This window comes from Heterodontus francisci, chromosome 8, assembly GCF_036365525.1.
Source record: "Heterodontus francisci isolate sHetFra1 chromosome 8, sHetFra1.hap1, whole genome shotgun sequence".
NCBI classification, from domain to species: domain Eukaryota; kingdom Metazoa; phylum Chordata; class Chondrichthyes; order Heterodontiformes; family Heterodontidae; genus Heterodontus; species Heterodontus francisci.
The window spans coordinates 97,186,637-97,199,323 of NC_090378.1; positions in this window are offsets into that span (position 1 = coordinate 97,186,637).

Sequence of the window (12,687 nt, forward strand, 5' to 3'; positions counted from 1 at the left end):
CCAGTGTATTTACAGTGCAGGAATAGTGTTGAATCAATTTCAAATAAGGAAAATTAAGTGGAAGTGATTTCTGCTGCTTGTTCACCTTTGCATTGATTACCCAAGTTTCCTCAACCTTTTTAGCCCTTTTGTGATCCTCACCTCCCATCCAAGCTTCTGCAGTACAAGTACAAATGGGATTTTGGCAATGACCCCTTCATTAACCTTAGAAGGAAGAAACTGTCTATTTTAGTTGCTGGTTGGATGTTGGACATACCAGCCCACATTTCCTGACATTTCTAGTTGTCTTGAGGAAATGGTGGTGGGCCTTCATATTGAATCACTGCCGTGATTGTGATGATACTCCCACAAAGGTAGTAGGCAGGGAACTCTGCTGTTTCATTGCCGTGTTGCAATGGACCCTGGTTGCAAATTCCTCTCCTGAAACCTGAACTTTTGTGATGCAGTTTACACATATTTAGTTTGTTTTTTCTTTAAATTAAAATTGTGGCATTTGGGAGTTTGTGGACAGAAAACTTTCCTGGATTCCCACATTTGCCGTAAATGTCTCTGCCTTCAGTCACTCTGACTCAACAGTCATTGAGTTGGTGTGGGGGTCAGACACTATTCAAGACATAAGGGAGGGGGAGGAATTTCTGGGTACTTTTATCCAGAACAGTCATATCCCAGAGGAAAACACAGGTTCAAGAAGGGGAGTGTGTGACTGTTAGGGAGTAGGATAGCAGGGAGTCAGGAGAGGTTGAGAAGGTGGTCCCACAGACACTGGTCCTGTCCAATAGATACAATGTATTCGCCATCTGTGAGGACAAGGCCAAGGAGAAAGACTGTGGGGAGGACAGTCACAATGCAGACCAAGGCACCGTGGCTCAGAAGGCTGTCCAAGGTGGGGGAGGTGTTGGGAAGGGAAGAGCAGAATAGAAATGTGGCAGTGATGGGGGATTCTATAATCGGGGATAGATCGGGCCCTGTGCAGCTTTGAAGGAGGGTGTTTTGCTTATATGCTGCCAGGGTAAGGGATCTCCCAATGTGGCTGAAGAGGAATTTGGAAAGGAAGGGGGAAAATCTAGTGGTCACGCTCCATGTTGGGATAAATGACATAAGTGGGAACAGGGAGGGTGTATCTGGAATTACAAACTAAATTAAACAGCAGGACGTCAAGGGCAATAATCTGTGGAATATTACTCGAGCCATGTGCAAATTGACATAGAGGTGCACAGATCAGACAGGCTAGCACATGGCCAGAAGGCTGTGTGGGAAAGAGGGGTTCCTATTCATGGGGAACTGGCACCAGGGACAGGGAGGAGCCGTACCGATGGGATGGGCTCCACCTGGACCAGAACGGTATGAGTGCCCTAGTGAAAAGGGCAAATAGGGAGGTGGCAAGGGCTTTAAATAGTAAGGTTATGGTGGGGTTGGGGGGAGGAGGGATTGATAACAATAGAAACAAGCTGAAAGATAAACAAAATAGGAATGGAGAGTATGGGACAGACTAAACTAAAGGACATAAATGACCAGGGAATAAATAGTTCTGGAGCAGAAGTGTAAAAAAGATGGTTAAAAATAAAGGGAGACAAACTGCTATTAAAAATGAGTTAAAAAGTCTGTACAGCACTGACACAGTGTCCATCATAAAACAGGGGAACTGGAGGTAATACTGGAGATATAGCCAGAATCACTGAGACATGGCTACAGAAAAATTAAGACTGGGAATTAAACATTACAGGGAATAACATATTTAGAAAAGATAGAAAGGGAAAAAGGGGAGGTTATGAAGCTGTACCTATAAGAGATCACATAATGGCAGTAGAATAAAGTAACACAGCTATCGGTAAGACAGAAATAGAATCCATGTGGATAAGGATAAGAGATAAAGAAAGGATCAATCACATTAATAGGGGTATCTACAGCCCACCTAATAGTGGAAGGGAGGTGGAGGAGGAAATATGCAAATAACTGAGGGAGACGGATCAGCAAACATAGAATAATAATCTTGGGTGATTTCAACTTTTTAAAAAAACATTCATTCTTGGGATGTAAGCCTCGCTGACAAGGACAACATTTATCGCCCAAACCTAGTTGCACTTCAGCAGGTGGTGGTGATCTGCCTTCTTGAACCACTGCAGTCCATATGGTATAGGTACACCCACCGTGCTGTTAGGGTGTGAGTTCCAGGATGTTGACCCAGTGATGATGAAGGAACAGCGATATAGCTACAAGTCAGGATGGTTTGTGTCTTGAAAGGGAACTCGGAGGTAGTGGTATTCCAATGCAACTGCTGCCCTTGTTCTTCTGTGTGGTAGAGTTTGCAGGTTTGCAAGGTTCTGTCGAAGGAGCCTTGGCAAGTTGCTGCAGTCCATTTGGAGAGAGTAAATGTTTAAAGTGGTGGATGGGGTGACAATCAAGCATTGATGTATTGGGTAAAGTTCCGGCTGCTATTTTATTAGAAGGATATAGAGGCACTGGAGTGGATGCAAGAAAGATTTATAAGGATGATACCAGAACTATGTAGTAATACGTATCAGGAAAGCACCACTTACCTTCTGGGAGAGCAGCGGAGAGGAGCGAACCTATGGGGAGAACGTCGAGAGCGGAGCCGATAAATTGAGCCCAAGGATCGAGGCCCAGACACTTACCTTCTGGGAGAGCAGCGGAGAGGAGTCCAGGCGTGCCAGAGTTTGAAAACAAAGTGAACAGTGACGTGACAAGCAAGCTGCAAGGTGACGGGTTGGTGAGTAATCGCTGTTAGGGAATAACTCTAAATAGCTGGGTAAGTAACTAAAAGTAAAGGGAAAGGTCCACAGTTTTTTAAATATAGTAGGTAGCATTTTTTTTAGGGAATCAAGGTCCCTAGTGTAAATAATCTAATTTTGGGGTAATTTAAGGGGATAAGTTAAGGGTAAGTCATGGCAAGGCAGCTCGGCAATGTGGAATCCTCCTCCTGTGCAATGTGGGAAGTCGGGGAGACTTCCAGTGTCCAGGGTGAACACGTGTGCAGGAAGTGTCTCCAGCTGCAGCTACTCGAAATCCGCGTTTCAGATCTGGAGCGGTGGCTGGAGACACTGTGGAGCATCCGCGAGGCTGAGATCATTGTGGAAGCACGTACAGGGAGATGGTCACACCGCAGGTAAAGACTGCTCAGGCAGAAAGGGAATGGGTGACTGTCAGGCAGAGTAGAAGAACTAGGCAGGTAGTGCAGGAACCCCCTGGATCCATCTCCCTTTCTAACAGATTTTCCACTTTGGATACTGTTGGGGGAGATAGCTTCTTAGGGGAATGCAGCAAGAGCCAGGTCTGTGGCATCACGGGTGGCTCAGCTGCACAGGAGGGGAGGAAAAGGAGTGGAAGAGCTATAGTGATAGGGGATTCTATCGTAAGGGGTACAGATAGGCATTTCTGTGGCCGCAAACGTGACTCCAGGGTGGTACGTTGCCTCCCTGGTGTTAGGGTCAAGGATGTCATGGAGCGGCTGCAGGACATTCTGAAGTGGAGGGTGAACAGTCAGAGGTCGTGGTACACATTGGTACCAACAACATAGGTAGAAAGAGGGATGAGGTCCTACAACAAGAATTTATGGAGCTAGAGAGCAGATTAAAAAGCAGGACTACTAAAGTTGTAATCTCTGGATTACTCCCGGTGCCATGTTCTAGTGAGTATAGGAATAGGAGGATAGAGCAGATGAATGCGTGCCTGAGGAGAGGGTGCAAGAGGGAGGGCTTTAGTTTCCTGGATCACTGGGTCTGTTTCTAACAAAGGTGGGACCTGTACAAGTTGGACAGGTTGCACCTGAAACGGAACGTGACAAACATCCTTGCTGGGAGGTTTGCTAGTGTGTTGGGGGGGGTGGTTTAAACTAATTTGGCAGGGGGATGGGATACAGAGTGGATGTACAGTAGGGCGAGATGCACCGTCAAATATAGAAGAGAAACTGAGTCAGTCTGGAAGGCAGAACAAATATAGACCTGTTAAGGCACATGTGAAAAATGCAAGACTGGATTGCATCTATTTTAATGCAAGGAGTCTTACTAGTAAGGCAGATGAATTGAGGGCGTTGATTAGCACATGAGATTATGATATTATTGCTATCACAGAGACATGGTTGAGGGAGGGGCAGGACTGGCAGTTCAATATACCAGGGTATAGAATCTTCAGGTGAGACAGGGGAGGGGGTAAAAGAGGAGGTGGCATTCCACTGTTGATCAAGGAGTCAATTACTGCAGTAAGGAGGGATGATATCTTAGAAGGTTTTCAAATGAGGCCAAATGGGTAGAACTCAAAAACAAAAAGGGGGCAATCACTTGGCTGGGAGTCTACTACAGGCCTCGAAACAGTCAGTGAGAGATAGAGGAGCAGATATGTAGGCAAATCTCAGAGGTGTAAAAATAATAGGGTAATAATAGTAGGGGATTTCAACTTCCTCAATATCAACTTTGATAGTCTTAGTGCAAAAGGCTTAAAGGGGACGGAATTCTTAAAATGCATACAGGAGAGCTTTTTGAGCCAGTACGTAGAAAGTCCTACAAGAGAAGGGGCAGTACTGGACCTAATCCTAGGGAATGAAGCTGGACAAGTGGTGGAAGTGACAATGGGGGAGCATGTCGAGGATAGTGAACATAACTCTGTAAGATTTAAGGTAGTTATGGAAAAGGACAAAGATGGACCAGAAATAAAGGTACTGAATTGGGGGAAGGCCGATTTCGATATGATAAAACAGGAAATTGTGAGGGTTCAGGTGCGGCATGTTCCTGTAAAGGTGAAGAGTAGGACCAACAGGTCAAGGGAGCCCTGGATGTCAAGGGATATAGAGGATTGGATCAGGAAAAAAAAGGAGGCTTATGGCAGATTCAGAGCGCTGAAAACAGCAGAGGCACTAGAGGAGTGTAGAAAGTGTAGGGTGTACTTAAAAAAAGTAATTAGGAGAGCGAAGAGGGGACATGAAAAAACACTGGCGGGCAAGATAAAGGAAAATCCTAAGGCGTTTTATAATTATATTAAGGGCACGAGGATAACCAGGGAGAGAGCAGGACCCATTAGGGACCAAAGTGGCAATCTGTGTGTGGAGCCGGAGGACATAGGGGAGTGTTCACTATGGAGAAGGACGATGTAAGTATAGAGATAAGGGAGGAGGATTGTGATATACTTGAACATATTAGCACTGAAAGGGAGGAAGTATTAGCTGTTTTAGCGGGCTTAAAAGTGGATAAATCCCCTGGCCCAGATGAGATGTTTCCCAGGCTGTTAAGTGAGGCAAGGGAGGAGATTGCAGGGGCTCTGACACAAATTTTCAAATTCTCTCTGGCCACAGGAGAGGTACCAGAAGACTGGAGGACAGTGAATGTGGTACCATTATTCAAGAAGGGTAGCAAGGATAAACCAGGTAATTACAGGGCTGTGAATCTAACATCAGTGGTTAGGAAACTGTTGGAAAAAATTCTGAGTCACAGGATTAATCTCCACTTGGAGAGGCAGGGATTAATCAGGGATAGTCAGAATGGCTTTGTCAGGGGCAGATCATGTCTAACTAACTTGATTGAATTTTTTGAGGCGGTGACGAGATGTGTAGATGAGGGTAAAGCAGTTGATGTAGTCTACATGGACTTCAGTAAGACTTTTGATAAGGTCCTGCATGGGAAATTGGTTAGGAAGGTAAGAGCCCATGGGATCTAGGGCAATTTGGCAAATTGGATCCAAAATTGGCTTCGTGGCAGGAGACAGAGGGTGATGATCGAGGGTTGTTTTTGCGAGCAGAAGCCTGTGACCAGTGGTGTACCACAGGAATTGATGCTGGGACCCTTGCTGTTTGTAGTGTACATTCATGATTTAGACCTGAATATAGGAGGTATGGTCAGTAACAAAAACAAGAAATGCTGGAATCACTCAGCAGGTCTGGCAGCATCTGTGGAAAGAGAAGCAGAGTTAACGTTTCGGGTCAGTGACCCTTCTTCGGAACCCAAAGAAGGATTCCAAGAGATTCCAAGGGTTCCGAAGAAGGGTCACTGACCCGAAACGTTAACTCTGCTTCTCTTTCCACAGATGCTGCCAGACCTGCTGAGTGATTCCAGCATTTCTTGTTTTTGTTTCAGATTTCCAGCATCCGCAGTATTTTGCTTTTATTTTGGTATGGTCAGTAAGTTTGCCGATGACATGAAAATTGGTGGTGTCTTAAATAGTGAGGAGGAAAGCCTTAGATTACAGGATGATATAGATGGACTGGTAAGATGGGCAGAGCAGTGGCAAATGGAATTTAATCCTGAGAAGTGTGAGTTGATGCATTTTGGGAGGACTAACAAGGGAAGGGAATATACAATGGATGGTAGGATCCTAGGAAATACAAAGGGTCAGAGGAACCTTGGCGTACTTGTCCATAGATCACTGTAGGCAGCAGCACAGGTAGATAAGGTGGTTAGGAAGGCATACGGGATACTTGCCTTTATTAGCCGAGGCATAGAATATAAGCGCAGAGAGTTTTGATGGAGCTGTATAAAACGCTAGTTAGGCCACAGCTGGAGTACTGTGTCCAGTTCTGGGCACCACACTATACGAAGGATGTGATTGCACTAGAGAGGGTGCAGACGAGATTCACCAGGATGTTGCCTGGGCTGGAGCATTTCAGCTATGAAGAGAATCTGAAAAGGCTAGGGTTGTTTTCCTGAGAGCAGAGAAGGCTGAGGGGGACATGATTGAGGTATACAAAATTATGAGGGACATTGATAGGAAGAAACTTTTTCCCTTAGCAAAGATCAATAACCAGGTGGCATAGATTTAAGGGAAGGAGCAGGAGGTTTAGAGGGGTGTTGAGGAAAATTTTTATCACTCACATGTCGAGGCCCCTGTCACCCAGATAAAATTCCGGCCAGAGCATATGTTTTCACTTGTGTGGATAGAGTAAAACTAGAGACCGTCAAAATAACATAATCACCAAGAAATCAAATAGGGAATTAAGAAGAAACCTCTTTACCCAGAGAGTTGTGAGAATGTGGAGGCAGCTCCCAGAGCAAGTAGTTGAAGTGAATAGTATAAATGCTGGACAAGCATATGCGGGAGAAGGGAATGGAAGGTTATGGCTGATAAGAGTTAGATGAGAAAAGATGGAAGGAGGCACAAGTGGAGTATAAAGGCCAGCAAGGACTGGTTGGGCCAAATGGCCTGTTTTTGTGCTGTATATCCTATGTAATTTTAAGATAACAAGGGAATTGGAAAGATAATTTACTGTGGTATTAAATTGCCTTGGGACATTTTCTATGTTAAAAGCACTATTCTGTTGACATTTCAATGCTATCCCTTTAAGAATCCTGAAGGATTCCAGTTGTGAGACCGAAACAACCCGAGGGATTATGAATTTTGACTGAACAATTCACTTCCTGTCCAGCAGGATTCACTACTTGTGAAGACCACCTGGCGAGTGACATTTCCAGAGTGGGTAATAACAGGCAGTAAGATGAAAATAAACAAATTAGTTTGCAAAATTGAAAACGAAACAATGATAGCACACTGACATGTTTTGTTGAAATTGAAAATGCAACGACCAGCATGAAAAATTTGCTGAAGCATCATTGCAAATTTTAAAATGAAACCGAAAGATGTGTTTTGAATCTAATGAGACAACTGAAAGAATTATGGAAAGTTTCAGTCAGAATCTCTGTTCACAGAGATGAAAATACTAGGAAAGCAGATCCGGACGGAAGTATCAATCTGCTCAACATACCAGTATGTTATCTCAGAAAAGTTTATAAATGAGCTGCAAGAGAATAATATTACAATTAACAGTGGAAACTTGCCTCTCACCCTCTGACAAGGCAGAATCATTTTCCTACCACAAAAGAAATTGTAACCTGGGTGCACCTACCCCACTTGGACTGCGACGGTTCAAGAAGGCGGCTCGCTACCACCTTCTCAAGGGATTTGGAAAGATAATTTACTGTGGTATTAAATTGCCTTGGGACATTTTCGATGTTAAAAGCACTATTCTGTTGACATTTCAATGCTATCTCTTTAAGAATCCTGAAGGATTCCAGTTATAAGACCAAAACAACCCGAGGGATTATGAATTTTGACTAAACAATTCACTTCCTGTCCAGCAGGATTCATTACTTGTGAAGACCACCTGGCGAGTGACATGCAGCTACTGTTGTGGAGGAGGCGTATCCTTCCAAAGATGCACTTTCACTTGCCCTTTACACTTTCCATCAGCAGCACAGAAATTGGCTTCCTGTATTTGGTAGACATTGAGTTAGATGGATCTCACTCGCCAGGTGGTCTTCACAAGTAGTGAATCCTGCTGGACAGGAAGTGAATTGTTCAGTCAAAATTCATAATCCCTCGGGTTGCTTTGGTCTCATAACTGGAATTAGGGACGGGTAATAAATGCTGGCCTGGCCAGTGACGCCCACATCCCATGAACGAATGAAACAAAACAAACATTTCAATTTATTAGAATGGAAAGTTCAGTGTAATTCTTGTCCAGGTTCTATGTTGTGCCTTTGAGAGATGCTGATGATAATAATGAGGACATTCTCTTGAAAAATTTCTCAAATATCAATGTAAGAACATTTTTTAAATGGGGAAAAAGGGAGAATTATGATTTTCCAATCGGGATATTTTTGATGACCAGTAGTAATGTACGCAGATACCAAAAGTGGCTAGGACATGAGCTTACACTTGCATTGAGTGATGCTCACTTGTGTTGGGTGAGTCAACTCGCACAGACCCATCTAACTCAATGTCTACCAAATACAGGAAGCCAATTTCTGTGCTGCTGATGGAAAGTGTAAAGAGCAAGTGAAAGTACATCTTTGGAAGGATATGCCTCCTCCACAGCAGCAGCTACAGCACAGCCTGAGACTTCCAATGGACTGAGAAAGAGGGGAGAGAGGCAAGTTTCCACACATAATGGAAAGGCAAAGCAGTAGCAGATGATTTGAAGAGCTATGTCCCACCAGGCTGTCATGCCAAAAGTGTCAGTGAGAAAGTTAAGTATAAAGAGAGAGGTGAGGTCATTCATTTGTTCTCTGAATGACTGGCAGTTCCTGGGATCAATTCTTGTGGCATTTTCATGATCTGCCGCCTGTTCCATTGCACCTGGTGGCCATCGTCAGGGAAGAATACATTGCTCCTGCTGCTCATTTGCACAACGAGCAGCTCCATGGCACCATCCGAAGAACTGGACAGCTCTGCTGCAGTCGTCTTTTCAGCAGAACTTGGAAAACAAGCACGAGTACACATCATATGAAAATTACATCTCCCATTTAAGAAGTCTAGATTGTCTTTAAATGGTGGCAGCCCCACAGATTTCCCACCCGCTCAATTCATGAGCTGCTTACAGGGAGTGCAATTAGTACCAGCTACTGCATAGTATACGCAGAAAGAAAGACTTGCATTTATATAGCGCCTTTCCCAACCACCAGACGTCCCATAGAACCATATAAAAATTACGACATAGAAAGAGGCCATTCAGCCCATCATGTCTGCGCCGGCCAAACAAACTAGCTGCCCAATCTAATCCCACCTTCCAGCACCTGGTCCATAACCTTGCAAGTAACAGCACTTCAGGTGCATGTCCAGGTACCTTTTAAAATAATTGAGAGTCTCTGCCTCCACCACCATTCCTGGCAGTGAATTCCAGACACCCACCACCCTCTGAGTTAAAAGGTTTTTCCTCATGTCCCTTTTAATCCTTCTACCAATCATCTTAAATCTGTGCCCCCTGGTAATTGACATCTCTGCTGAGGGAAACAGGTCCTTCCTGTTTACTCTATCTAGGCCCCTCATAATTTTGTACACCTCAATTAAGTCATCCCTCAGCCTCCTCTGTTCTAAGGAAAACAACCCTAGCCTGCCCAATCTCTCCTCATAACTGAAACTTTCAAGCCCTGGTAACATTCTTGTAAATCACCTCTGTACTCTCTCCGGAGCAATTATGTCCTTTCTGTAATGTGGTGACCAGAATTGTACATAATACTCCAGCTCCCAAAGCATGTTAAAGCCAATGAAGTACTTTTGAAGTGTAGCCACCGTTGTAATGTAGGAAATGCGGCAGCCAATTTGTGTACAGCAAACTCTCACAAACAGCAATGTGATCTTGTTGATTATGGGATAAATATTGGCCATGACTTTGAGGAGAGCTCCCTGCTCTTCATGGGATATTTGACATCCAGCTGAGAGGGGAGACAGGGCCTCAGTTTAATGTTTCATCTGAAAGATGGCATCTCCAACAGTACAGCAGTGGAGTAACAGTCTTGATTTTTACGCTCAAGTCTCTGGAGTGGGACTTGAATCTACAACTTTCTGATTCAGAAGTGGGACTGCTACCAGTTGAACCATAGCTGACACCTTAGATCCTCCTGTTGATGTTATTGGTTGGTGTATGTAATATATTAAGCCCATTATGTTGGGTGTTATGTTCCAGAAAGCCAGTTGGTGAAGGATAGAACAGGAGCCAATCTTTAAACACTTTTATAAGAATTTATTTACACAGTTACAGGTTACAGATAAGCATCTCCTAACCCAACAACCATAGTTGCTGTCCTTGTCTATTTGTAGAGGCACATTCAGTTCCCAATTAATGCCCACCACCTGACAACAATTAATATGCAATTAACAGATTCCCTGCTCTCTCTTTAAATAAAAATCAGAGTTTATATGTACAACCAAAATTTCAAAACAAATTAAATTTAAAAAAACATATTCTACATAAAGTCTCTCTTTTTGAAAGACAATCAGACAGTTGGCGATTTGCATCCACCTATTTAATTTTAGGGATTCCCTTTCTCTTCTGCATTTTTTCATGCCAGCAAAGTTAATCTGTAACTTTTTCATGGAGCGTACCCACAAGAAACCATTATCTACATAACATTCAATGGGTATTCTATCTTCAATACACCCACTGCATAGAATCTCATTGAAAACTTTTGACAAACAGAATCCCATATCCACTGCCTCCACAAGAGCCAGTGTTTCAGCATACTTTTAATAACCCTTTTTATTTTCTAAGCTTCCCAAGATAAGGGATATTTCCCATTTTTACCAATAAGAAATATTATGAAACCAGCTGCACTAGAATACCATTTGGAAAGATTATTGTGTGAAGCATTGCTAAAAATGATTAGTTTCATATCCTTTGGGTCACCTAAGGATGGAAACCTAAGTGCGCATTTTCCAGGTTTATTTTTTGAATGTTTTTTGCCCTTAAACATCCTCATCTTCAGGGTGTTTCATCTGTTATGAAAGTGACTGTTTTGTTGAAATAATTTTTTTTTTAAGGGATTTTTAGGTATGCTAAAGAAATGTTTTAATATCAAGGGGACAGTGATGGCTGGATTGGCAACAGTGTTACTGTTTGTCATCTGACTCGGGCTAGGTTTAGGGCAGAAGCCATGACAACACTCCTGTCATTGGACAAGCCCAGTAGCAGGCACAGAACATCTGGGTTGGCAAAAAACTGCCAAGCTGTTTGGTTGTCAGTCAGTTGGTTGTCAAGCCTGGAGAAAAGTCAAGAAAGAACAGAAGACCACAATCCAGCTTCATTTTCCAATATCTCTGAAGGATCCTGTGAAGTCCACCGTGAATTTGTCTTGTTTCCTGTATTTCAAGAAGGCCTGCGAAATGATTTTCAACGCTGACTGAAGAGAACTAATTTTTGGAAGATTCTACAGACCCTAATGATTTGTATACTCAGAAGTTAGACTGTATGACAGTTTGGAACAACATATCTCATCTGCTGTTTACTTCAAAAAATGAGCAAGTTCTTTTTGTTTGTAACAGAGCTCTGATCTAAAAATCTTTTTTTTTCCTGTTAACCAATTTCTATATAGAAATATTTCTGGGTATGTGAGTGTGAGTGTGAGTGTGAGTGTGACGGGACTAAGGTACAAAGGGACTTTAAAGATTGGTTAAGGTAGAAAAGAGGACTTTTTAAAATTTAATGTTGGACTCTTTTAAAATTTGATCTATGTGATATTATTTTACTTCATTACTTGGTAAGACTTGTTTTATAATAAACTATTAATTTTGTTGTTCAGTAAAGAAACCTGGTTAGTGTGTTCTATTTTGGGGGGAAAATAGTGTCTCCTATTGACTGTTTCAACACGTGGGAAAACTTTAAAGAATATGTTGTGACCTGTGGAGAAATGGGACTGAATTAACAGTGCATTCCTCCCACCTCAGTCGTAACACATCATAGTACTTGACTCCAACACATCAAAACTAGCATCTGGTCTAGTCTGAGTGCCCAACCAATTCACCTGACCAATCAAGCTTTGCAATTGCTCTGCCTCTTCTTTAGTTATAACATCATCTTTCTGTGAGGACCTAGTGCTATTAATCAGAAAGGGAGTAACACTCTAAATAGGATTGTTGATTTAAAATTATTCCACTCCTACTCTGCTTAATTTCTAAACGAATTGATATAAAAGCCCCAAAAGCTTGATTCCCAATTTTAAATTCTACTGTAATCTTATTAATAACACACTTTTCAAATTAGGAGTTCCACCCCATAAGGAATCATCAACATGCATCATGAAGATGCCTGGAAGTTTTTCTTTATGATGCCAATAAAACATTGTGGGATCTGCTTTTAGTTGAACACAACCAATTTTCAGCAAAACAGATCTCACCAAAAAATACCACATTCTGGAAGCATCGTTCAGGCCATACATGCATTTGTTTAGTTTCCATATTTTTCCTTCTGCATCT